Below are 25,572 nucleotides of genomic sequence, written 5' to 3' on the forward strand. Positions count from 1 at the left end.
TATCATGCTAACTACCCTAGACCGGGTGGAAAAAAAGGTTGGAACAGAGATGAGGGCTGGAGAGACCGTGATAGAGACTGGCGTGATCGTAACGCTACCTGGAAGGAAAGCGAAGGGGAAAAGATAGGTATGTTCCTCCCCATGAGCGTCAAAAGCCCAAAGATTCTGAGCGTAACCAAACTGAGGATATGATCTCACGTTGCCTAGTGATACTATGGCAAACCGCAAGAACGAAGTTTGAGTGAGTACTTGTGTCGTGCCACGACATTAACTAAGGCGCTTCTTAGGATGCAACCAAAGTTCTTAATGCTTTATGTTTGTTTTTGGAATAACGGGTGTTGATTGTGCAGGTCGAAGTGTGGAATGTGTTTGAAAAGTGTAGGTTGGCGAGCCAAAAGTCCAATCGGTGACTCGCCAAACATGTCGGTGAGCCCGACTTGGACCGCCGTTGGACTCACAAAAATCATAGGTGAGAGTTTGTAAAACTCGGCGGTCCCATGGACGAGTCGGCCACCCACTGAACAGGTCGGCGAGCCCGATTTTGTATGCCATTTGGACCCCAAATTAACTTGAGGTCCTGTAAACTCGGCGAGGTAAGTAATCACTCGGCACATCACCGAGTGGTTCGGCAAAGACAATTAATATCGTTGAAGGGCCACGAGCTGAAAGGTATTAAAAGGCCAAAGGTTCAAAATTTCAAACTCTTTCATATTCCCTCGTTTTAGCCTCATAAAATAACACCCACACTCTATAATTTCAATATTTTCCTAGTTTTATTGCGGGAGTTGGAATACATTGCCACCTAGCTTTACAAACTCGTAGTTCGGCATTAAAGGTTGGTTTTATGAACCTTGAACTCTTAAATAGTGGTTAAATTCAAATGCAATTATTTAAATCTTGTTGATGTGTGCTGGGCCTCTCTGAAATCATAATTTTGTGTTAGTTTGACTATCGTAGCTTCGTAATTGTGATTACTTGCCTTAGTTGTTGATTTCCCAAGTTTTGTGCCTTAAAATTGATTAAAATTTGTTAGGTTGCGGTAAATTGTCATTGGGTCTAGTGGGGTGAAGTCTAAGTAACCCCCAATTTTTATAAATGACGTACTTTACCTGATGATGGAGCGTATGACGTCATTCTTAAGGGCAAAAGTCGTCAAATGGCCAATTTTGGCCAAACCGGGGGAAGTTGGAGTACCCCGGTGGCATGGGTCGTATGGATCTTAGTCTAATTGCATGAGTGTGTTGTTTGATTTTGTTTTCGGGGGCTGCAGGCTTGATTTTGGGAAACGAGGTAAAAATTGGCACGTTGGGCAGTTTAGCGAGCTAGGTCGAGATCACCGAACCGTTCGACGGTTCGCTAAATCGCCTTTAATTTCATGTTTTGGTTAGATTTGATTATGTAACTTTCGGAAAAATTCCTGAGCTCTCGAGTTCACTCGGCGACTCAATAAAAGTCTCCCTCGATTGCCTTTTTTAAGCCCATAACCCCTAAAACGTACTGTAAGTTTCGATGGGCTAGGCTGAGCTCGCCGAAAGGCCCTGTGTATCGCCGACCTGTTATTTTCTGGGAATTTTTTAAGCCAGTCTATTCGGTGTGCCCGATCTGGCTCGCCAAAGTGACTCAGTGACTCACCGACCGGTTCGGCGAGTCTTTGTGCAACTTGTTTTCAGAAATTTTTCTTGGATTAATTCTAACGCTTTTTGGTGTGTATTGCAGATATGACTAGGTCCAACTTGGATGATAGTGGTATGTCGCCCTACAAAAGAGCAGGGGGGATTGTTATTAATGAGGGGGCAGCTGCTCCTTCTAAAAAAGAGAAGAAGGCACCTCCTAAAGGATGCAAAGGAAAAGCGCTCGTATCTGAGATACTGGACCACAACTCCGGCAACGAGGGGGATTCTATTGATTCTCAGGTCTCACACTCCGAGCATGATGATGACCAACCACTACAGTCCCGACGAGCAGAGATTTATGCATGGTCTCGTCACGATTCTTCTAGTATCCCGGAGTATACCCCTCCTGTCACTGACTCCATGCCAGCTCCAGCACAGACGGTGGTTCCATCACCATCAGTTTAGGGTCCTCCTCCTCGGCCACTCAATAGGCTAAAGGCTGAGGGATTGAGGACAATTCTTGAGGAGAAGCGATTGTCTACAGATGGAGTGGTGGAAAGGTACCATCTGGTGTGGGACACATTTCGGTTCCATAGATTTGACATCTTCACCAGGCCCCGAGGCCCATATATCCCCACCTAGGTTCGTGAGTTCTACACTGCGTATGGTGATCTAGTACCCCAAGGGAAGAAGAAAGCCAGTGCTTTCAGATCGGTGAAGTCCTTTATTGTCCGGGGGACAGAAGTGGGCTGCAACAGCGATCATATCAATGTTGTACTTGACAGAGCTACTGGGTTTGAGCATGAGTACAAGGGTTTAGCTACAACCCAGACACTGGATTATCTAAAGGGATGGCTTGTTCCCCACATTTCAGACACCACCCCGAGGTAGATTGAGGGGGGAGCTCCCATCAACAAGAAGGACTTGAACATTGCCTCTTGATATTGGTTCGAGTTCATCAGCAGTTCTATCAAGCCCTCGCAGAATGAGTCCATCCTCCGCCACCCAAAGGCGGCCTGTCTCGGATCGATCATCGCCAAGAAGAGGCTCAACTTAGGACTCATTATTGAAAAGGAGATGGCCATGAGGGTAAAGCAGCGCCAAACGTCCCTTCCCTTCCAGTCCTTATTACAGAATTATGTCGGTGTGTTGTAGTTTCTCATGACGAGAAGAGGGACATAGAGGTTATTCCCACATTTTCCACCAATATTCGGTGCATAGAGGCCGAGTATACACGAGATGAGGTGGATAGGAGGAGAGCGGTTCCGGTGAATGCATCCCCGAAAGTCGATGTTGAGTTTATACCTGCAGAGGCATCTTTGCCTACTCCGGCCTCTGGGACTTCAGGTACACCCGCTTTCACTTCTTCTCAAACTTCTGGTTCTTCTGCTACCCAGCCTACCAGGATTACTCAGGCTATGATCTTCAAGATGGGGCACCTAGCCCATTCTGCCAATGTGCGGGATAACCGACTAGAGGCCGAGGTGCCTTGGATGATTGAGCGAGCCATCTTAACTACATTGACACCCCTCTAGACTTTTATTGATGATCTCACAGTGAGAGTAGAGATTTGTGAGAAAGGACAGAGGGTTACTTCAGAGGTGACGGCTTTAAAAGCAGAAGTTTCAGATTTGAAAAAGGATGTGGACTATCTGTAGTCCACAGACTTCACTTCTCTCTTTGAGTCAACAGAGGATCAGGATTCCTCGACCAGTTTGAAGATGCCTCCAGCCACCACCGAAGATGTGCCTATGGATGATGTGGTAGCTGATGAGTCAGAGGTAGAGACGGATGAGGAGCAGTTGGATGCTCAGGAGGCGACCATCTATGGAGACCTGTCCAATTTAGAGGAGACGATTGTATAGTAAGTAATTCAGACATCGCTAACAGAGACGTCCATAGTAGGCTAGTGGAGCCAGTGTTGCTATTACACATGGCACTGATGCCCAGGATCAGAGTGTTACACCGGGCATTGATGCCCCGACAAATGGAGTGACTGTGTAGATAGGATTCTTCTTTACCTCCCTCTCTGTCATTTTTATTGACTGTTGATCATTTTTGTTGCATTTGGGGACAACTGTTTTTTATTTATGGTGGCTGAGGTATTTCTATACCTACCTCTTGTGTATATATTGGGTTTTGCATTTTAGACTGAGTTTGATCTTATCTTATGGATGTTTGAGCTTATGGCTTCTTGTTTTGAATAGAAATGGTTTTTGAATAGAAATGGCTTTTAACACGTCTAAAAAAAATTGCCACCTCTTGTCGTGTGTGAATATTGTTGTTATTGTGCAAATTTGAGTATCGATTATGATCAATACCAATGACTTGAATAGTGCTTTTAATCGAACAAAAATGAATGCGCAGCTACGATAAGGCCAAATGAAGTTTCATAGACAATGTGTTAATTATTTTTCATCTCGTTGTGACTAGCTGGTTATCGAATAGAGTCTCTTGTGATGAACATTGCACACTAGTGAAAGTGTGGAGTCTCGTTTGATAATGGTGTCAATGCCTTCAGTGATGAGCTTACCGTGAACCTTGTGTGATTTGAATAGTGCTTTTAATCAAACGAAAATGAATGCGCAGCTACGATAAAGCCAAATAAAGTTGTATAGACAATGTGTTAAATTTTTTTCATCTCGTTGTGACTAGCTGGTTATCAAATAGAGTCTCTTGTGATGAACATTGCACACTAGCGAAAGTGTGGAGTCTCGTTTGATATTGGTGTCAATGCCTTCTGTGATGAGCTTACCGTGAACCCTGTGTGATGACACCTAGAATTTGCCCCGTTGGTCCGTTGACTAAGTGATGCAAGCTCTTAAAATAATCTTTGGAAAAAATTTTGAATAGTGAAACAATTTGACAATATACCTCTTTTGTGGCCAACCTTGGGATATGTGTGAACTTTGCTTGAACCCCTTTGAGCCTTATCCTTTTCTTGGAAGAAACTTGATGAAATTGTGACCCTTCTTTATCCTTTCACCCATAATCCTCATCAAGTGTGGTTTGTTTGAATAGCCAATTTAGGCCAAAATCCTAAGTTGGGGTGTGGTGAAAAGACAAGGTAAATCAAGAATGTGAATTTCCCCCTTCTAGAAATGGCCTTGAAAAAGATGGAACCCCTCTATATAAAAACAAGAGAAAGAAAAGAAGAAAGGAAAAGAAAAAGAATGGAAAAGTTGTGAAATTTGCAAAAGAATGGAGTGTCTGGTATTCCATTGGAAGTTCAATAATAGGGTGAATGTTGAGCATGATTCAAATGTTGAAGAAAAGCAAGAAAGTGATGTTCAGACCACATTTCATGAGGGTAGCAGCCACTGAGCCTAAATGACAATACCTTTACACTCAGCCTCATTACAAGCCTGGAAAAGACCATTTCGATCTTGAGTAAGTTGAAACGAATGTTGATTGGAAAATAAGGGCAAACCTATGGGTGAAGTCATGCATATGTTCATCTTTGTGAGAGTGAGAGTCGTATGTGATTTCGGAACTATAAATTGTTGAAGAATAGTATGTGAATATGGAATCATCTTTGTTGTGAAGGAATTTGAGTACCTTTGTTGATCTTGAACATGCATTTGAAGCAAGTATTGTGAACTTGAGCATCTTTGATAATGGTGAGTCACAACTTGAATCTTTAAGTGCACAATTGATCCTTGCATGAGTAAGTTGAGCCTTGTTGTGTGCATTCATGATTGAGTCTTATGTAGCACTATTAGAGACATACTTTTTGAACTGCTGAACTTGAGTTTTACTTGAGGACAAGCAAAAGTTTAAGTTGAGGGTGTTGATGAGTCCGAGATTTGGACTCATTTAGGGCTTTGTTTATAGAGATTTAGTGTCCTCAAATGCTTATTTTGTGCCAATAACTAATATTAAATCCTTGATTTTCAGAAATATGGATTGAGATACAAAGCAAGGACACTAACAGGCAAAAAGAAACAAAATAGGCTGAAGAAATGAAGATAGGTGAGCCTGAGGATTGCCAAGAGCACTCGGTGTGTCACCAAGTGGATCATCAGACCTCCAAAAGTATCAGTGTGCCAAGCCCTGAAGGAAAGAACCAAGTTGGCGATGAAATGGAGTAGTCGGCGGATCGTCGAGTGAATTCCACGAAGCCAAGATAGATCACCCAAAGTTACAGATCTTGAGGATGCTGAATGCCAAGGCAAGAGGGCGATGGAATAGACCAAAGGGCGGCTTGCCAAGTGGTTCAGCGAGCCCGACTTACTTCGCCGAATGGGCTTTTGTAGCACATTTTTGGAGACTATAAATACGTTTTTGAACATTTAGTTTAGTATCAAATAATCTTTAGAACGGTTTTATTATTAAGTTTTGAACATCTGGAGAGAGTTTTTCTCTAGTTTTTCCTTAGCTTTGATGGATTGAAGAAATTGACTTTTGAGAGATTGGAAGTGGGTCTTTTAAGTTCATCAAATTAGAGCATTGTAAAGACGAAATAACTATTACCCAGAGTATGGATAATCAATTTGGTAACTGTTTTTACCTTTTTATGATGTCTAGCTAAAACCCAAATTCTTGGGGTGTTATTATGTGATTATGGGTTGATTTAGCTTATGAGTATTCCTAATTGTTAGTTTAAATGCTATTTAAAAGTGAATTCAATCATTAATTGTGGTTTAACTTAAGATTTGTAGTTCCAGATGCAGTTCTTGCTTTGTGTTCTTGGCTTGCTCGAGAGAGAGAGGAGTTTTAGAACTAAGGTTTTTGATTGATGATTTGTGGATGTTGGGTTGATCTGGGTACAGCTCAAGAGAGTGAATCCTAAACCCAATCCCACACTTTCAGCTCGAGAGAGTGAATGGATTAAGGTGTGGATTGCTCTTATTTTGCATGTTTGTTGATATTCGAGAGAAATCACTTGATTTGGGGTAAATTGTTCTAGAGAAAATTACCTCCCTTATAGCCTAGCCTACTCACTAATATCTAGCTATTTACTAATATGTGAAATTACCCATATGTCTATAATTGCCTATAATTGATCACATCTTAAGAATCCATCTCTATTTTGTTAATTTGTATTGTTTGTAGTTGTTAATCAAAACCAAAAACCCCATTTGACATTCGTGTCACCCCTTAATTTGAATGATGTCTTTATTCAATAATGTTTATTCCTATGATTGATTTGATCACATTTATACTTCCCAGTTGAATCTGAAACACGTACCACTCCCTGTGAGATTCGACCCCAACTCATTTAGTTGGGTTTTATACTGTTTTACGATCGTTGAACACCTAGAATTGGATGAGGTGTGCTTGAAACGTTAAATCAACAGAGAAAAACAGATAGACAAGGAGAAAAATAGATAGAGGGAGAGAAAGACATACAGCTAGAGAGAGACAAAAAGACATACAAATATGGACAGATTGATAGATTATTATGAAAATAAGATAAATGGAAAACAAATCCATTAAACTTTTGTAAGTAATCTAAATAAATGATCAATAATAGACGAAAAATATTTTAATTATTATTTGAAAAAGGTGATAGCACAAAAATAATAATAATTGAGTTAATATTTAATATATATATATATATATATATATATATATATATATATATGTAACATCTCATAAATTGAAAGAAGTAGAAAGAGCCAGAATTAGAAAGAGTGATTTTTGGAAATAATAAAAAATTGGAAAATTGGTTTAAGTTTGAGATTTTGTCAACTTCAAACGACCATAACTCCCAGCTCAGGATGAGTTAGGTGTGTTTCCAAATATCGTAGGAAATATCTTGGAACAATATTTCCAACGCCGCCAAGTTTGGGCAATTCCGAGTTCGTATGAGTGAGATATGCCCATTGGAATTTGGGCTTTTCAAATAAGAAAATGTCCAATCCGAGTTTTAGAAGGGCATTATGGTCTTTTCCATGCCCCATGACTTAATTTCGGTTTTTGGTAATTAATTGGGGTCTAAACTGATGGGATTCAGTTTACTCTTTCACAAAAGAGTTAGGGTTTTGAGAGAAGAGAAAAGAAGAGGAGAAGAAGCAAGGATTCGTCGATTTCTTGGAGAATTGCTTGTGGATTTCGCCAAGGGTTAATCCCTACAAGGTATGTGAGTTCACACAGCGTTGGGTTCCTCCACCCACACGCCAAACATGTTTAATTCAGCGTGAATTCGTCCTAAAAAGTTGAAGGTTGATGAATCTTGAATGTTGTTCTTGAAATTGACCTTTGTTCTTGAGTTAGGTTGAGATTGAGGAGTTCCTTGAGGTTAAAACGTTGTTTCCTTGAGTTATTTGAGTTAGATTTGTGTGTATACATACTTGGTATCTGAATTTAAAGAGAACTTGAGAATGGTAGTCGAGTTTAGGCAAATTGGGGCTGGAAAACAAAAAAGGAAAAAATCAAACAAGGAATAGGTAGCAGGTCCGCGACTCCTCAGTTTTGACAAAATTGTTTTCGCACCGCAGAGCGGTCACGGACCGTTCTGCCTCAAAAGTATTTTCGCGACCAAAATTTAATTACACCTACGCATCGCGGAGTAGTCTCCAGGCAGTGATTTCTTGATCATTTCTCATGTTTAGCTATCTAAAATCATTACTAAACATCATAAGATATTTCCTATCACAAATCACAATCCTTGAATCCATAGATTCAATTCAACGAAAGTTAAGAGTCAAGTCAAGAGAAGTCAAGAGTCAAGTTAAGAGAAGTTCATAAAGTTTTCCAATAGTCTTTTGCAAACGTTTTAACTTTGTTTTAAGACTTAAGTTTTGAGTTCAGTAAAGAGTAAAGTTGAAGTTCATTTCTTCAAAAGTATATGGGGGATATGTATTCGCATTTAAACAAGAAAGGAAACCCTGATTTCCAAAGAGCCTTCGGGCTAGTTTTCATAAAAGAGTAATTGCTTTCTAAATGAAGCAAGAGAGGAAACTTTGATTTCCAAGATAGCCTTTGATCTAAGTTTTTGAGCATGATGCTTATCGTGACCAACGACACTAACCTACGGTACGAGTGTCTACGATCGTCGATAATATAGTAACCCAACCAAGGGTAGGGGTCTGTCCCAAGGGAGTGGTAGTGAAAATAGTAGTTAGGCTAGAATTTTGTTCTACCTAGCTGTAGTTTGAGAAATTATCGAATAAAAACAAAGTAAATTCAAGTGGGTGACACAAAAGTGTCAAATATCAATGGGGTTTGTCACAAGTATAGCTAAAACAACAAAAATAAAGAGAAAATTCTAGTATGGGGAGAAGTTCATGGGGTGTGACCGCAATATATATTGATATAAATCGTTGGGTACATGCTTTCGATAGCAAATTTTCAAGATAATAGTGACTAGGCTAAGCTTTAGATGGAAATAAGTTCCCTCTCGGGCAATTTACCCTGTTTCAAATGTGTTCCTCTTGGACACCCATTTGCCGCATGAAGGCTAGCCTACCCCTTACCCTACTCACTCTCTTAAGCTGAGTGTTAGGATATGGGACTAGGGCTCATCCTCTCGGGCTGAACCTCATATCGACCCACTCCTCTAGTGGTCTTAGTTTCGCGACCTCCCTCTCGGGCAAGCCGAAAACACATGGGTGGTTTTGTATTTGCAACTACAAACCCATTAAATGAAACCACAACCACTAGGTGAAATCACCATTAAAATACATCTAACCTATCAGCAAGCAAGACCCAATAACAATATCAATACATATTTGCTAAATCACACCCCAAGAATGGGGGTTTTTAGCCACACATCAAGAAATAACAAAATACACCTAAAATGATAATAAAATCAAATGGGTATAAGGAATTAAACCTTGATTTAAGCAAAGGAAGGAGAATGGAGAAGACCCACTTCCAACTTGGGGAAGATGAAACCTTTCTTTCTTCAAGTCTCCCACAAAAACCTCTCCAAACTTGAGAGAAAAATATCCCAAAAAGTACTATTCTATTATGTAAAATGATAATAATGGTTCCACCCCCTAAAAATTAATAACAAGTTTAGTATTTATAGACTTCAGTAAATAGTGTTGGCGGATCTTTCGGCGAGGTTAGTGGGAATCGCTAATCGACTCGGCGATTCGCCCATCATCTAGTTCATCGCCTTCGGTGCTTGCCTACAGCATCTCTGCGTCCTGGACCATTGGGCGATGTTGTACTGCTTCGCAGAACTGTTCGGCGATGCGCTAACTACTCCTTTTTACCGCCGATTTGATCCTCTTCCTTCAGGGCTTCGCATACTTGAACAAAGGGTGGAGTGCTTCCCTTCGGCGATTCGCCAAGAGTGATTGGCGAAGCTCAGGCTTCAGTTTTTACATTCTTTCCAGCCTTTTTGTTCCTTTTTGGGCCTAAGTGTCCATGCTTCCGGTAAAACATCAAATACCTGAAACTTAATATTTATCATCAGATATTGAGATAAAATAAGCATTTGAGGACACTATTTCTATTAAAATAAAGCCCTAAATGAGTCCAAATTGTGGAATCATCAACACCCCCAACTTAAACTTTTACTTGTCCTCAAGCAAAACTCAAGTTCAGGAGTTCAAATAGGATGTCTCAAATAGTGCTACACAAGACTCAATCATGAATGTACATAACAAGACTTCAAACTATTTATGTGAAGATTCAATTGTGTACTCAAAGATTCAAGTTGTGACACACCATTACCAAAGATTCTCATGCTTGCAATACTTGCTTCAAATGCAAGTTCAAGCTCAACAGTAGTATCTGAATGCCCTCACACGAAAAATGATTCCATAATCACGCACAAAGGTCTATTCATTTAAAGATCACAAATCAGATGCAACGCTCACACTCAAAAAAGAAGAGCATAATGCATGCTTTCACCCATAGGTTTGCCCGTATTTTCCAATCAACTTTCGTTTTGGTTTACTCAAGATCAAAAAGGTCTTTCTAAGGCTTGTAATGGGGCTGAGTGCAAAGGTATGGTCATTTAGGCTCAGTGACTTTTTCCTCATGAGATATGGTATTCTCAAGGAATCCCCTTCTTTTCCTTAATTAATTCTTTTTCTAGTTCTTCTAAGTCATCTTTTTAATCATCTCCATGGATTGCTTGGAAACCCAATTTCTTTTGTACTTTTATTCCACAGTCTTCTTTTTCATTCTTTTCTTTTCTTTTTTTCTTTTTCTCTTATTCTCTTTTTTTTTCTTTTTTTTTATATAGGGAGGGCTTCCATTTTTCCACAACACCATGAGTTAGAAGAGACTTTTCTTGCACTTCTTGACTTCTCCTTATCCTTTTCACCACACCCCCAACTTAAGCTTTTGGCTTAAGTTGGCTATTCACTACATCACAAGTCATGAGGATTATAGGTGGTGGTTGAATAGAGGTCTAGGTTTTATCAAATTTTCTTTCAAAGAAGGTTAAGGCTCAAGGGGTGTTCAAAAGAGTTTGACACGCTCACGGGTGGGTCACAAAAGAGGTATATGTCAGATTGGCTCATACTCTTTAAAGTTGCCAAAGATCATTTCAAGAGCACACCTTACTAAATCAATCAGACTAACGGGGCAAATTCTAGGTTTATTCATGCATGGTTCAAAGTAACTCATCACACAAGGCATTGATACTAAAGCCAAGAAAGACTACACACTTTCGCTAGTGTGCAACGATCATCACAAGAGAAATCAATTGGATACATGGCTAATCACAACGAGATGCAAAGAGTTCACATATTGCCTATGTAACTTCATTTGGTCTCATTGTAACCGCACATTCATGTTTGTTCGATTGAGAGCACTATTTAAGTCATCGGTATTGATCGAAACCGAGACTTAAATTTGTACAAGAACATCCACTTTCAACACAAGCGGTGGTGAAAATTTTTGAAAAGTAAAAATTTATCGAAAGGGTCAAAATTATTTTGCAATTAAACCAAAAGAAAGTCATAAGCTCAAACAATCGCAAAGAAGTTTTTAAAAACACAATTAAAAATAGACAACACAAATGTACACCAAAACACAAGTATCCGAAACAAGCAAAATAAGGTGAGCCTCACCCCACCACAAATAAAAACATTTGTCCTCAAATGCAAATAACAAATAAAAAATCATTGCGAATGAGTACAAAATTGCTAAAAATAAATTCGGGGTTTGGAAAACCAACCTTAGATGCCGATTAAAATACTTTTGAAATGCTAGGCGGCAATGTAATCCACTCCAAGCACTAATTATCGAATACAATACTAAAGGCAAGCAATAATCTACAAAATATTACCTAGATGTGAAGTTGAGAAGTTTAAAAGGAGGGAGAGTGGGAAAATTTAAAAATTCTGAGATTTTTGTCACTTTATAACCGTTCAGTTCTTGTACATTCGGCGATGTTAGTCTACTCGCCGACCCACTCAGCGGTCCGCCGAGTGGTCATTTATCTCGCCCTTTCTTCAAAATCTTCAATTTTTTGGGGTGAGATCGGCGGTTTGCATCGAGATCGCCAAGCTGGTTGGCGATGCGCCGAGCTGCTTTTCGAGTTTGCCGAGTTTTACAAGCTCTGTACAACTCTTGTATTGAGCCAAATGGCGGATCCAGTCTGGCTCACCAACCTAATGAGCGACTCGCAGAATGGACTTTCTTCTCGCCAACCTGAGATTTTCCACACTTTCCTCGGTTTATCTGCAACATCAGCATACCATTATTTATAAAAGTAAAATCCTAAATTTATGACCTTGGATTGCCTCCCAAGAAGTGCCTTATTTAACGTCGTGGCACGACGCAACTCCTCACTCAAGTTCCATTAGTGAGGTTTGCCTCATTTTCATGAGGCCACCCTTCTTTTGGCTCTAGGTAGAGGACCTGCATACACAAACAATAAACAAAGAAAAACAAAACTAAAAGTAAAATAACTAAAAGCTACACTAAAAAGAACAAAAAACTCTAGTTAACTACATTTTCACTTGACACCACTCCCCGGCAGCAGCGCCATTTTGATGCTTATCGTGACCAACGACACTAACCTACGGTACGAGTGCCTACGATCGTCGATAATATAGTAACACAACCAAGAGTTGGAGTCGTGTCCCAAGGGAGTGGTAGTGAAAATAGTAGTTAGGCTAGAATTTTGTTCTAGTTAGTTGTAGTTTGAGAAATTATCGAATAAAATCAAACTAAATTCAAGTGGGTGACACCAAAGTGTCAAATATCAATGGGGGTATATCACAAGTATAGCTAAAACAACAAAAATAAAGAGAAAATTTTAGTATGGGGAGAAGTTCTTGGGGTGTGACCACAATATATATTGATATAAATCGTTGGGTACATGTTTTCGATAGGAAATTTGCAAGATAATAGTGATTAGGCTAAGCTTTAGATGGAAATAAGTTCCCTTTTGGGCAACTTACCCCATTTCAAATGCGTTCCTCTCGGACGCCCATTTGTCGCATGAAGGCCAGCCAACGCCTTACCCCACTCACTCTCTCAAGCTGAGTGTTAGGATATGGGACTAGGGATCACCCTCTCGGGCTAAACCTCATGTCGACCCACTTCTTAGGCCATCAGTCTAGTGGTCTTTGTTTCGCGACCTCCCTCTCGGGAAAGCCAAAAATACATGGGTGGTTTTGTATATGTAACTACAAACCCATTAAATTAAACCACAACCACTAGGTGAAATCAACATTAAAATACATCTAACCTATCAGCAAGCAAGATCCAACAACAATATCAACACATTTTTGCTAAATCACACCCCAAGAATGAGGGTTTTTAGCCACACATCAAGAAATAACAAAATATACCTAAAATGATAATAAAATCAAATGGGTATATAAGAAATTAAACCTTGATTTAAGAAAATGAAGGAGAATGGATAAGACCCACTTCCAACTTGGGGAAGATGAAATCTTTCTTTCTTCAAGTTTCCCACAAAACCCTCTCCAAACTTGAGAGAAAAATATCCCAAAAGTTACTATTCTATTCTGTAAAATAATAATAATGGTTCCACCCCCTAAAAATTAATAACAGGTTTAGTATTTATAGACTTCAATAAATAGTGTTGGCGAATCTTTCGGCGAGGTTAGTGGGAATCGCCAATCGACTCGGCGATTCGCCCATCATCTGGTTCATCGCCTTCTGTGCTTGCTTAGAGCATCATTGCATCTTGGACCATTGGGCGGTATTGTACTGCTTCGCGGAACTATTTGGTGACGCGCCGACTACTCCTTTTTACCGCCGATTTGATCCTCTTCCTTCAGGGCTTCGCATACTGGAACAAAGGGCAGAGTGCTTCCCTTCGGCGATTCACCAAGAGTGATTGGCGAATCTCAAGCTTCAGTTTTTACGTTCTTTCCAGCCTTTTTGTTCCTTTTTGCGCCTAAGTTTCCATGCTTCCGGTAAAACTTCAAATACCTGAAACTTAATATTTTTCATCAGATATTGAGATAAAATAAGCATTTGAGGACACTATTTCTATTAAAATAAATCCCTAAATGAGTTCAAATTGTGGACTCATCAGAGCACTAATCTCAAATCACAGAAAGAAGTATGTTTTTAAACATAAGAGCTAATATTATATTTTTAGGAGTAGTATTGAGCACCGATATGGGGGAGAGTTCAGACAACTCACAGCCCCCATAAACCATGTAGTCACCATGGGTAGAAAAGGGTCATACTTTTTAGATGATTCCTTTAGTGCTTTTTAGCATAGACTAGTGGATCCATTTAGTGAGTTAGGTTCTATACCCCCAGCAAGGTATAGGACGGTCCTTGGCAGCATGAGGTAAAATGTTGTATCATCACTATAGCTCTTAAGTGATGGTTGTCGGTTAGAGAAACTCCCACAGCAGTATTTTGTATTTTTATATACAAACAGAGTTCATATTGTATCTTTGCATACATACACAGTTATTGTTGTATTTCTAAATACACAGAGTTGACATCATGTTTTAAACAAGTTTTCCTTATAGTGCACTTGTTTTTAAACTGCTTTATATTGAAGTGAGTTCAGTTATGTTGAGTTGAGTTGAACCATGTAAGTTCTTCAGTTCCTTTCAGATTCTTTTCAAGCTTAAGTTGTGTTTAGCATTCCAACTCGCATACTCATACATTCAATGTATTGATTCCAATTGGCCTTCATCGTCTTCTGATGTAGACGCGGGTAACCAGGATTAGCATCTAGCACATCGTTGAGCTTCAGAGTTGTTGGTGAGCCTCCTTGCATTCCGGAGGATCCCCCTTTTTTATTACTCTATCATTTTAGTTCATTAGGATGTCGTGGGCCTGTCCCGACATCCATCTCAGTTGTTTTAGAGGCTTCATAGATGGTCAATTAGATGTTGGTTCATTCGTCATCATTTTTTATTGGCTTATGTTCAGATTTGAGTTGTCGTTTTGGCTAAGTTAAATGCTTACTTTTAAAACATTATGAGTTCAGTTTGAGACAGTTGAGTTATTTAGCATATGAATCCTTTTCTTAATGCTTAAAGTCTTCCATTGAGTAAGTAAGCTAGGACAAGGGTTCGCTTGGGGCCAGCGATGGTTCTTGAGTGCCAACCACGTCCTTGGTGTAGGCTCAGGGTGTGACAATATATATATAAAACAATTATATATCTATATATATCTATCTATACTACCTTAAAAGCATTAACTCCTAATTTGAATGTTAAATTACTATAACACCTCTAATTAAAAATACTTAATTTATTTTATTAATTAATTTAATTATTTATATTATATTAAAAGTAGATACCCTTTCATATTAAAGAGTTGTGACTTTTCCAAAGGGTTGTGGTTTTTTTGACGAATTTTGACATTTTCGATGAGTTGTGACTTTTCTGAAGGGTTGTGATTTTTTCAAAAGGTTGTGACTTTTCCAAAAGGTTTGTGCCTTTTCCGATAAGTTGTGACTTTTGTAAAAGGTTGTGACTTTTCCGATGAGCAGTGACTTTTTTGAAAGGTTGTAACTTTTCTGATACTGCACAATTAACACATAGTCATACTATTATTTGTTAGCTGTAAATAGAGGGGCTTCCTCTCACTTTTAAACTACGATTTTTTTAAAGTTTCCTACTCTTCTTCTTCTTAAATAATCTCAGGGTTATTTTCAATAGTTCATTAAGTTCAAAGTTTAACAAAATTTGATGTACCACATAAAAATAGTTCGTGAATAAATTGTAGCAAAACATTCATAAATTCACACTCGTATTTTTTCTTACGATTTTCATGAGTTAACTGTGACGAAAAATTGTGGAAAAGACAATAATAATAAACAAATATGAAAATAGTCACATGATTTGGGTAAGATATTTCTTCTTTGTTTTTTTTAATTATTTTATTACCCTCCAATGAAGGAGTTTCTTTCTAATTTTGCTAAAACAACGGGCATCAATGTAGTCTATTGAATCATTAGTTTTGATGTTAATTCCACTATTTCAAAAACAGATTCTCACTTTTACTTATAATATAATAATATAGTCATGATAATAATTATTTTTTAATAGATATGTAAGTAAAAATGAATGGAGAAAGTAAAGTGGTGGTGGCAAGAGATTTTAATCAAATGGAACACTATAGTGAATATAGCATGATCATATATTTTCGTCTTCCTTCTTCATTGGCTATGTATCATTCCATATATATTTTTTAATATTTATAGTGAGTATGGAATTTTTTAAGTATGAATTTCCTGTTATTTTGTGTTCATTTTAATTGAGAATATGGTATGTCACAAGATACACTCCTTGCTATCTATATAAAATAGATAAGAAAATAGTGATTGATCATAAAATAATCTTAAATCAAATTAACTATTCTATAAATAATACTTTAAATTTTATTCATCTATTAATTTTTATTATTTAAAAAGTTTAATATTTTATATCACGATATAATTTCTATAAGATACTAGATACTTTCATTAGACAACAAGTAAAAGATAGATTGTATATAAAGATATAATATTGAAATATTTATGGTAATTCTTATTAGTGTCATGCACATACTAAATTTCAAGTATGAATATTTAAGAGAAAAATTATACTTAAATGGTGTCCATAATTTATGTTCATAACCTCAAGAGGAAAGACTATTGGTGACATTTTTTGTATTGATATTTTTTTTAAATCTTGTTGGTTAGATTTTCTTACAAAATTTAGTAAAGTAAAAAATAATACTACTAAAGAAATGTCACTTTCTCCCCATATTCAAACTTTGAATGTATTTTGAAATGTTTCAATGATATCTGGTCATTTTGATCTCAAAATACAAGTAACTCTATGACAATTTGTAGGAATCATTTAAAAGCACTTGTCCTATGTTCTTTATACTATAATTATTTACTAAAAAATGTAATTTATTACTATTAATTCTATTTTACAACAACGTATACTATATATACATATACACGTGCAACGCATGTGCCGTGAAACTAGTATTACCTTAAAAGCATGAACTCCTAACTTAAATGTTAAATTACTATAATATCCCTAACTTAGGTTGTGACTTTTTTGATGAGTTGTGATTTTTTTTGATAAGTTGTGACTTTTTCAAAGGGTTATGATTTTTCGATGAGTTGTGACTTTTTTCAAAGGGTTGTGAGTTTTCGATGAGTTGTGACTTTTCCAAAGAGTTGTAACTTTTTCAATAAGTTGTGACTTTTCCAAAGGGATATGACTTCTCGGAGAGGTCATGACTTTTAAGAGAAGACACAAAATATACTTGTTCATACTACCCTTTGTTGACTATAAATAGAGGGGTTTCGTCTCATTTTTCAACTACAACTTTTTTTAATTTTCTACTCTTCTTCTGCTTCTTTTATCTTTTAAAAATTTATGTGATTTATTATCGTTGAGTGAATTCGAACTTCAGCGGAATATGAGGTACCACTTTTTTGATGAAGTAAATTATATAATCCTAAAAGGGTATATTCCTTAACATCGAGTACTTGAGGAAAATAATTTTGATGATATAATAATTATGTTTTTGCTTAGTATATACATTAGTATGTAATGTTCCAATATATGAAGTTAACATGATTCATTTCTTTTTTTTAACAATTTTTCTTGTGATGTAGATATATGCTTCTGAATATCTTTTTCAAAAATTATTAAATTTCTCAAGAGTTGGAAAATTGTCACGATTTGTTATTTTGATGCTCAAGATAAAAGAATGACTTTATTTATCAATGCTACTTATGTGATTAAGATTGTCAAGAAGTTGGCTTCAAAATAGTTATTACTATATAAACATTGCCCTTTTGTTTTACTGATTTACTATTTCTTAAAATTTAAGTATTTTTTGACGAATAAAAGTTTATATGACTTGTAATAACGCCAGTTGAAGTTTGTATTAGTTTAATTTTTATTGTAGTCTAAATTCATTTGTTTTTTTAAACAATTTATCTTGTGATGTAGATAATGCTTCTGAATATTTGTTTCCAAAATTATTAAACTTCTCAAGAGTTAAAGAATTGTCATGATTTGTTTTTTTATGCCCTAGTCAAAAGAAGGACTTTATTTATCAATGATACTCATGTGATTTAGATTGTTAAGAAGTTTGCTTCAAAATAATTATTACTATATAAACATTGCCCTTTTGTTTTACTAATTTACTATTTCTTAATATTTCAGTATTTTCGACGAAGAAAGTTCATATGACTTGTAATAACGCCAATTGAAGTTTGTATTAGTTTAATTTTTATTGTAGTATTAATCCATTTGTTTTTGTTAACAATTTTTCTTGTGAAGTAGATATATGTTTCTGAATATCTATTTTCAAAATTATTACACTTTTCAAGAGTTGGAGAATTGTCATGATTTTTTTTCTTGATGCTCAATAAAAAAAAATGATCTTATTTATCAATGTTACGTATGTGATTTATATTGTCAGGGAGTTTGCTTCAAAATAGTTATTTATTAATTTTATTTTAATATTTTTCAAAGGGTTGTGAGTTTTCGATGAGTTGTGACTTTTTTCAAAGGGTTGTAAGTTTTCGATGAGTTGTGACTTTTCCAAAGGGATATGACTTCTCAGAAAGGTCATGACTTTTAAGATAAGACACAAAATACACTTATTCATACTACTCTTTGTTGACTATAAATATAGGGATTTCCTCTCATTTTTCAACCACAACTTTTTTTAATCTTCTACTCTTCTTCTACTTATTTTATTTTAAAAAATTTCGTGTGATTTATTGTCGTTGAGTGAGTTCGAGGTTCAACATAATATGAGGTACCACTATTCTGATGAAGTAAATTGTTCTATCCTAAGAGGGTATATTCCTTAACCTCGAGTACTTGAGTAAAATAATTATAATGATATAATAATTATTATTTTTCTTAGTATATACATTAATAAGTAATTTTCCAATATATAAAGTTAACATGATGTAGTCTAAATTCATTTCTTTTTCTTAACAATTTTTCTTGTGATGTAGATATATGCTTCGGAATATCTTTTTTCAAAAATTATTAAACTTCTCAAGAGTTGGAGAATTGTCACGATTTGTTATTTTGATGGTCGAGATAAAATAATGACTTTATTTATCAATGCTACTTACGTGATTTAGATTATCAAAAGTTTGCTTCAAAATAGTTATTACTGTATAAACATTGCCCTTTTATTTTACTGATTTACTATTTCTTAATATTTAAGTATTTTTCGACAAAGAAAAGTTTATATGACTTGTAATAACGCTAGTTGAAATTTATATTAGTTTAATTTTTATTGTACTCTACATTCATTTGTTTTTATTAACAATTTCTCTTGTGATATAGATATATGTTTATGAATATCTTTTTTTCAAAATTATTAAATTTCTCAACAGTTAGAGACTTATCATGATTTATTTTTTGATGCCCAAGACAAAAGAAGGATTTTATTTATCAATGTTACTCATGTGATTTAGATTGTTAGAAAGTTTGCTTCAAAATAGTTATTACTATATAAACATTGCCCTTTTGTTTTACTGATTTACTATTTCTTAATATTTCAGTATTTTCGACAAAGGAAGTTCATATGACTTGTAATAATGCCAGTTGAAGTTTGTATTAGTTCAGTTTTTATTGTAGTATAAATTCATTTGTTTTTGTTAATATTTTTTCTTGTGATGTAGATATATATATCTGAATATCTTTTTCCAAAATTATTAAACTTTTCAAGAGTTAGAGAATTGTCATGATTTATTTTTTTTGATTCTCAATAATGTACAGATGTAATTTTTTATCGAACTTGATGTTTTACACAAATTTTAGTGGTTAAATATTTCTTTTACGTTTAGATTAAATATTTTAATTTTATCATATTTTAGTAAGTTTAGTGTAAAAATATTTGAAAACCACAAAAATAGGGTCATGTTTTAAGTAAAGTTTTGTTTTCAATTTATTCAAAAGAAAAGAAGATGTTCAAAAAATATATGTTTTCTTTTAATGTATATTTAATAAATAAACTAGTGTTTCTTAATTATACTATTTTAATTAGCTATTTAACTTTTCTTAAATTTATATTAATTTAAAATAATTAGTTTTAATTATATTTATATATACCTACACACTACCCAACTACCCCACTTCCTCACACCACATATACCCACTTCCCTCACACTACACACCCACACACACGTCTACACTACCTACATATACACGACATCATCAGCAAAACAGAAGAAGGAGGAGAAAATCAAAAATATTTGTATTTCCTACTCACCTCCACAAACACAAAAGCTACATACTACTATTACTATATACTTTCCAACGACAAATGCACAACAACACAGAATACAAAAAAAATATTTTTTTCTCTCCAAGTATACGCACACCATAAAAAAATAGCAATACAGCATTAAACTCACCAAAAACAAACGCACAACAAAGGACAAAAGTGGAGTTTGAGATTGAGTTACGTAATTTTAAGTTCATGGTTTCTAATTGTGGTTTTTTTTTCTTTGTGAATTAATTTTCACAAAAGGTAACACTTGATCTTCATTACATTATTTGATTTCATAATTATGCAAGATGTGATTCCAATGTTATGAAGTTGTTTAAATTTATGTATGTTTAATTTTTGCATTATGATATGAAATAGACTGAAAATTTTATATCATTAAATTTAGAGTAAAATTTATATAACATATAATTATTCATGCATGCTTTAAAGTCTCATTTTAATCTTGTTCTTGATTAAAGTACAAAGCTTAATATTCTACGCTATGTAGTTAATAATATTTAGATGAAATTTAGTTCTAATAAGTTAAGTTACTTTCCCACTTTGTATATTTAATAAAATTGTGTTTATTGTTGTTTTTAAGAAGAATTAAAATAAAAAGTAAAAGAAATTGAATCTACAACTTTCTTTGCATTTCTTTTAATGCAAAACCTTAAAAAGTTTTCAATTAATTGAGTTATGCTAATATTTTTTTATTTGAAAAAAAAATAAAAAATAATAATTTAAATAAAACGAACAAACCATTAAAGAGAAAGTAAAAATAAAATAAAATAAAATAAAATAAACATTTAAAAAAAGCAAAAACGGAAGAAACAAAAGATGAAAGTAATAAAAAGTAATAATAATAAAAAATAAAGAAAAGGTTAAAAAAAAGGGAAAACAAAATACTTAACTAAAATTTTCTTTTTAATAAAAACTAAGAAGAAGAGAAACATTCTGTTAAACAAAAAAAAATAGAAAAAGGGTAAGAAGAAAGAGAAACAAAATGTTTTTTAAAAAAATTCTAACAAAAATAAATTACAAAATAACGTGAAAAAAAAATGAAAACAAAAGAAATTTATTTTCAAGAAATTGGTCTTAACGTCTTTAACATTTTCTTTCTAAAACTAATCCAAAATCTCATAAAATTCTACCTCCTATTATAATTTAACTATCTATTTTTTAAATCCCACTAAAAAGACAATATTAAAATTCTCCAAACTCTAAAAATCTAAACAAGACAATCTATATATATATATAAATCTGAATCTAGAATCGCTGATGTGACGCTCATAAACATAATATATTCAAAATTAATTCAAGTCATGTAAAAGTCAATAAAGAGACCGTGTTAGAACCATGGGACTCGAGGGGAGCCTTACACCTTTTCCTCGGTCAATAGAATTTCTTATCCAGATTTCTAATTCGCAGACCAATACAATAACGAGTCAAATTCTTTTTGATTAGGGATTTACATAAGGTGACTTGGAACATCAAAACTCAATTCCAAGTGACGAGTCTGAATAATCAAAATAATCCCTCTTCAAAACGTCACTTTAATTGGAAAAACTATGTTTTTCAAAATATTTCGTGTTTGAGGGAAAATAGGGGTGTGACAGATGGCGACTCCGCTGGGGATAACCAGAATTCGAGATTGTAAATATTGACTTATGTATGACTTATATTTATTTATTTATGTTTTTGGATATTGTATTTGTTGGCCTAATATGTTAATTTCTACTTATTCATTGTTTTGATAATATTTGAACTGTATATAAATTGTTTTCTCTCGCACACCCCTCTAAGTCTTATATAATACTATAACGGCAATTGTGACTGCGCACCAGACTTCTGTCAATATAGCCAGTGGATCTTCGGTCCATTGTGAAGGGATTTTAGTCTCACTTGTTTAGGATGGGGAGCACCCATGCACAAAGCCGAAAAGCGCTGCTACCGGTACGTTGCTACTCTCTAACTCGAGTTGTCCTCTCGTTTTACAACCAGTCTAGACACCAAATTCATAAGGACTTTAAAACCTAGTTGAACAAGCCTCATCTAATGACTATCCTTAGTAGGATACACTTTGTTTGCATCATGAACATTTAATGCGGCTCAACACAGGATTTAAGTCTATGTGTTATTTGTTACATAAATACTATTTGAATATTGACCAACTTTAGGATAAATTAGGAAACTGAAAAAATCTTCCTAAATATTTTAATAAATATATCAATTGTTTGTAAAATCTCAAATAGTTTGAATTTTGCATTTATACCATAAAATGACCTAAAGAAAAATAGTTTCAAAAATAGAGTATATTTTTGAAAAAATTAATGAACTACGCACACCTGATTATCACATCATTGAGATACGTAGGCAACCATCTTTCGATTCGGTGATCTTTATTCAAAATTTAAAAAATATATATATTTTTTCAAAAAAAAATAAATGAAAAATCAAAAAGGTTTAATCTTTATTAAAAATAAGTTTTTCTTAATTTTCTTTTAATAATTCAAAATAAAAATAAAGGATTTTATCTCAAAGCTCTAAAAAAACTTAGTTATTGAGTTTTAGAAGAAAAAAAATATGCAATGATCTTATTCATGTTCTGAAGCATGTTACGGATTTGATCAATGCATTATCAAATTATTTTTAAAAAAATAAAATAAAATTAATAATTAAGAAATGTCTAACCCTAACAAACTTTATCGCTCATGCACAGTGTTAAATTAAGGAGGTTGATTTGTGGTTAAGCTGGCATCTCAACCCTACCATACAAGGTCAAAAGGCAAAAAGAAAATGACTCACAAAGACGAAAATGAGTCAGACAATAACGAGGTCCAAAACTAGAGTATTTCACAAGAAATAGTGTCAATAGAAGAGGTAAGGATATTAAGACAGTAAATGGCGGAGATGTACGAAGCTTGGATGAGTGGACAAGCTCCACTATCTTCAATATGTGACTATCTAAATACAAATATGTCACCCTCTGTCCAAATGTCGATAAGTGATCTAGTTTATCCACCTGGATTCGATCCCTATGTAGCGCATCCAACGTAGCTGGAACTTCTATTGTGCTCTCTTTGAGTACACCTATGATGAGTAATCCACTCTTCGTGTCGACTGTGCCGACTAATAGCGTCCTGCATCCAACAATGGTGCCCAAATCCAACAATGATCCTTCATCCAAAGTTTTTCATGATCATGGCTACACTCCTGAAGAGGCTCTCAAAAATTCGGGATTTTACCCCCACACTTATCATTATAGTTCCCCTATAGAAGTTGAGAAAGTTATTAAGAACGAGGAGCATGAAGAAATGACTAGAAAAATAAAGAGTTTGGAACAAAGTGTAAGAGATATGCAGGGATTAAGAGGTCACAAAGGCATCTCATTTAGTGATTTGTGCATGTTTCCCCACGTTCATTTGCCTGTCGATTTTAAAACTCCAACATTTGAAAAATATGATGGTCATGGAGATCCCGTAGCTCATTTAAAGAGATATTGTAATCAACTAAGAGGGGTTGGAAACAAAGAAGAAATGTTCATGGCTTATTTTGGGGAAAGTATGATGGGAATTGCCTCAGAATGGTTCATAGATCAAGATACTTCTAACTGGCATACATGGGATGATTTGGCTAGATGTTTTGTTCAACAGTTCCAATATAATATTGACATCATGCCAGACTGTTCCTCACTTGCTAACATGAGGAAAAATACTACTGAAAATTTTCGTGAATATGCTATTAGGTGGAGAGAGCAAGCTGCTAGGGTTAAGCCACCAATGAAAGAGTCCGAAATGATTGATGTTTTCCTCCGAGTGCAAGAACTAGACTACTTTCACTATTTACTTTCCGTTGTTGGAAAAACATTCACTGAAGTTATTAAGATTGGCGAAATGGTGGAAAATGGTATTAAGTCTAGAAAGATTGTAAGTCAAACTGCTTTGAAAGCCACAACACAGGTGATTAGAAATGTATCGGGAAATTTTGGGGGAAAGAAAATAAAGGAGGATGTAGCAAATGTTGTGTTTGACACACAAAAAGGTCCAAGGGGTCCAATTTATCAATATGTACCACCTCAATTTCATCAATATCTCCCCATGCAAGACACACAATACTCTGTTGTCTCATCTCAATATGCAGTCTATGGTGCACAACCATATGCATATCCACCGAACTATCCTCAATGGCAAGCGCCAACACATCAAAATGTCCATTCTTCTTCTCAAAATCTCTAAGCACGTTATAATCCCCGTCCAAGACAGGGATTTGAAGGAGGTCAAAGGCATGTGAACAATTTCACACCAATTGGAGAGTCTTACACAAGTATATTTGAAAAATTGAAACGTTTGAACATGATAGAGCCGATTCCTCAAAATTATGCAGATTCACGTTCAAAATGTTTCAATCTTGCAGCACGATGTGCATACCATTTTGATGCCCCAGGGCACAGTACTGAAGATTGTCGAACTTTGAAAAGTGAGGTGGAAAAGATGATTGCGGTCCAAAATGATAACCCCCCAAATGTTACTCAGAATTCTCTACCAGCACCTAATGATGTACATTTCATTGAGATGATAGATGATGACAATTCTCTTAATTCTAAAGGAAAGACAATTGAAATTTGTGGAGCTTTCACGAAGGCTAACGTGCAAAAGAGTGGCTAAGTAGTCAAGTTTGGTGATTGAGATACACTCTTCTTTTATCTAGAAAAGAGTGTATGAATAGTTTATTTTGTCATCATTTCTGCTATGCAATTCATTTTTTTTATTTTTTATTTTTTGTTTAGTAAGTCAAAATCTATTATTTTCCTTATGTGTCCGTTTGTTGAGTCTTGTCCTAGTTTAGATTATTGTAGAGTTATAACCTAAAATTCTTGTTTATTGTCTAGTCATCAGGTCATTTTATCTTAATATAAAAAAAATTCCACGTCACTTTGACGTGTTCTATTTAGCTTTCCATATATACATCTCTCTTTCAATTCAATTTTTGTGACATGATATGCAAGAGGAATTTGGTTAGTTCTTAAAATTATATCTAATTATTGAATGAATACATCAAAGAAGTCAAAAACAAAATATTTGAGGATATGAATAAAGGATTTAAACACCTTGATACATCCTTTAGTATCGAAAATGATTGAAAATATAAATATATCATTTGTTGTCAAGAAGGAATTACTCAAACGGAGATTTTAAGTTGACAATTGGGACAAAATGATATACATATCCATCAATGCATACGTTACAAAGAGATATTGTATGATTTTCACTTCACATCTTAAAGGGTATGCTTGTATTTGTCATTTTTAATAATTGATATGACGAAGGCATTTCATTCTACTATCCAA

At 35.0% G+C, this 25,572-nt stretch overlaps 1 pseudogene; it reads left to right on the forward strand.

Annotated features, from left to right (window-relative positions):
• Window positions 1-24,460, forward strand: part of LOC125861506 (uncharacterized) — a 79,633-nt pseudogene extending 55,173 nt beyond the window's left edge.
• The last annotated feature ends 1,112 nt before the right edge of the window (window positions 24,461-25,572 follow it).

This window comes from Solanum stenotomum, chromosome 4 (genome assembly GCF_019186545.1).
Source record: "Solanum stenotomum isolate F172 chromosome 4, ASM1918654v1, whole genome shotgun sequence".
In the NCBI taxonomy this organism is placed as follows: Eukaryota; Viridiplantae; Streptophyta; class Magnoliopsida; order Solanales; family Solanaceae; genus Solanum; species Solanum stenotomum.